The sequence below is a fragment of the Arachis ipaensis genome, chromosome B03 (genome assembly GCF_000816755.2).
Source record: "Arachis ipaensis cultivar K30076 chromosome B03, Araip1.1, whole genome shotgun sequence".
Lineage (NCBI taxonomy): Eukaryota > Viridiplantae > Streptophyta > Magnoliopsida > Fabales > Fabaceae > Arachis > Arachis ipaensis.
Window position 1 is genome coordinate 49,801,001 of NC_029787.2, and position 3,406 is coordinate 49,804,406.

Here is a 3,406-nt window from a genome sequence, read left to right on the forward strand (position 1 = left end):
GTGTAAAAAGCTTTTCTCTGCATTAGTTAATAAAATAAAATATTTTAAGAAATGCTATAAATTAACCATTTTAAGAATTTATTATTGAATTATATTTTGTGTAATAGGCTGGCCTAGATATCATACGTGGCTGAGATCATTATTATTTTGAGTAACCGACTACTAATATTTATTGTAAAACTTATTTAACCAAAAAAAATTTATATATTTTAGTACATCACCTTTAGAAAATTTTAGAATTGATATTTTAACTAAATTTTTTTTACGGTATTTTTTATTCTGACAAATTAAAGACTAATCCATCACAAAATTAAATTCCATTTAAGATTTGTCACTTGCTACATGTACAAGATAAAAATTGAATCCCTAACACTTATTTAAACGAACTAATAAATTAACTATTAGACTAACCCAACTTAATTCTCAATTCAACTAGGATTTCTGATTTCAATTAGGATTTCTGATTCTTTCGAGAGAACACTAAAATAGATTTTAAAATCATAAATTTTGATGAACTCAAAAGAGATGATATTGTGATTAGTGAAAAAAAAAAACAAAAAAAAAATTGATCAAGAAAAAATATTTAAAAATAAAAGAACGAAATTTTCTCATAGTAATTATTGTGAGACTAAACTACTGATAGAGTATAATATTCATAAAATAAATACTCAACAGTTTAACTTTTCTTGTATTTTATTTTTTTAATTTGAGTAAAGTTTATCCATATTTCAAGACAATAAAATTAATAATTTATTATTTAAATTTTAATTTTCTGTCAAGATATTTACATAATAAACTGCTTTAATTTTAATCACATGAAACATGATATTTTAATTAATTTTTATGTTGATTGTGATTATTTTGAGGATTTATGAGTTTAACCCCAAATTTTTTATTTTTCTTATTTTTTTTTTCTAGTGATTTATGTATGTGTTTGGTAGCGTTTGATTTTTTTTCTCAAAAATAAAAAAAATAAAAAAATAAAATACACTATATCTCTCTCTAAATACACTATTCAAACACTACTTATGTATGTGTGATGAACCATTTATGTTTGAGTGGCTTTAAACTGATCATGTCTTTGTTTTCCCTGACCAATGCATCATATATCCATACTTTCTTGATTCTAAATCAATTATTTCTCTTGTATAAAAAGCAAGTTGCGAATTAGATTTTTTAATTAAAAAAAAAAACAATCTCGCTTTCTGCAAGTTACAAGGAGAGAAACTAAAAACAAATCTGCCGACAATTTTGCATAACGCCTTCCAACCCCCATCTTGAAACATAATTCCAAAAAAACTTCGCATCAAAATTTTTTGGCCTGTAACACATTTTGGTTTATTAAGTTAGTAATATAAAATATAAATTATAAATTATGTATAGAGTGGAAAGAGTAGAGAGAAATAGAGAAGGAGAGAGAGAGGTGGATAAGAAAATATAGGAAGAGAGTTTTTTTTATCGAAGATAAGGAGACTCAAACCTGCGACCTCTTAAGTGAGTATGGAGAGACTATGCCATCTGAGCTATAACTCATTGGCATAGGAAGAGAATTTATTAATTTTGGAAGAAAATATTTTTTCTCAATTTTAATAAAAAAGTGTTATGTGACATATTTTAGTTGTTAAATTATTAATATAATATAGTTATATTTCATTTTTAATTTAATTTTAATTACAATTAAAACATATTATGTTACATATTTTGATTGTCAAATTTATAATTAGTTATTAATAATGATGTATAAGAGAGATATAATTGGTGAAAGAATGAGAGGGATAGAGAAATAGAGAGAGAGAAGTGAAAAGAGAACTATTTAGTTTTAGAAGAAAAGATTTGATTTAGTTGTAACGAGAGAGTGACGTGTATCAAAATTTAGTTGTAAAATTAGTATAAAAAAAAATAATTTTAATTATAATATAGAAGTGACATGCACTTGACAAGCATTACAAGTGATGTTTTTGTCAAATCTTATTTTAGGAAGACCTCTAACCAAATTCTTTTTCACAAGTTTAGAAACTCAAAACAGTCTTGCATGTTTTAATTTCTTATGGCGTAACCATTTCTTAGATTCCATGGAAGTAAAACAAGCTACATTTTGTTCTTTTAGTTCTTCTAAGGTTAGTCCATACATATTATTGTATCTTTTAACTTTAAACAAAATTTCACCAGATTTTTCACACACAACCAAGCATTTTAATTTCTTGAAAATAGCCAAACAACATAAATCACACAATTTGCTAATGGTTAGAAGATTGTGTTTTAACCATCAACTCAAAATACAACATCAATGAAAGTTGAGAAATTCTTACCAACCTTACCTATGGCCACAATTTTTCATTGTTACCGAAAGTCACAAAGCTTCCATCGTATATATCAAGCTTAATGAAGAAAGTGAATTTTTCGGTCATGTGCTTAGAGCATCCACTATTCAAGTATCACATGTCTTTTTTCTTCTTGGATGCTTAAACAAAACTGCACAAATCTTTTAAGTGACTTTAGGTATCCAAACTAATTTGGATCCTTTGAAGTTAATCTTTTTTGGTTGTCCAAGTGCATTAAAATCACAAACAGCCTTGTATGTTTTGTTTCCTACTCTTCTTTTGTTAATAAAGCATTGGAAAGAAAAGATACCAGGTTTATTGCAATTAAAACAATGATTTGTGTGAGCATGTTGCTGAAAACGATTAAAGGTATGATGCTGAATTTTCTGGTATTTGAAAATGATGCATCTCTTTTGAAAGATCCATCTCTATCATTTGTACCTCCTCTTTGAAAAAAATCTTAAACCAGAATTTCTTAACACATATGGGTTTCTAGAACGTGAGGCTCTTTTGTGAAAGAAAAATTTTTTAAAAGCGGCCTCATTGTTAGAGATGTAACCCAAACCAAAGTTATTTGAAGTAGGTTCAGACTTTAAATAAGATGTATTTTTTTTTATCAAAATCTAACTTTTCAAAATCAGCATCAAGGTTAGATGAACATTCAAGACTAGATTTATCAAATGATGATTTTATTCTTGAAAATGATGCTGAAAATTTTGCAAGTGATTTTTCAAAAATTGCATCATATTTGTTACATACCCTAAACCTGATTTTTTCAAAAAATGTCTTTGATTAGCAAGTAATTTGTCCAAGTTGCTAGAACTATGTACAAATTTTGCTAAATCATTATTCAAACTTTTGATCATTTTATTTAATCTTTTATTTTCAGCAATAAGTTCTTAAGAAGGATTAATGATGTGCTTTTCTTTGAACTTTTCAATTTCAGATTTCAAAAATCTATTTTCTTCAATGAAATCAAAAGCACATTTGGTCTCCTTCACCTTTTCTTTCAAAAACTCATTTTCATCTTTCGAAACTTCATTTTCATATTTACATTTGTTGTATTTATTCAACAATTTTTCAGA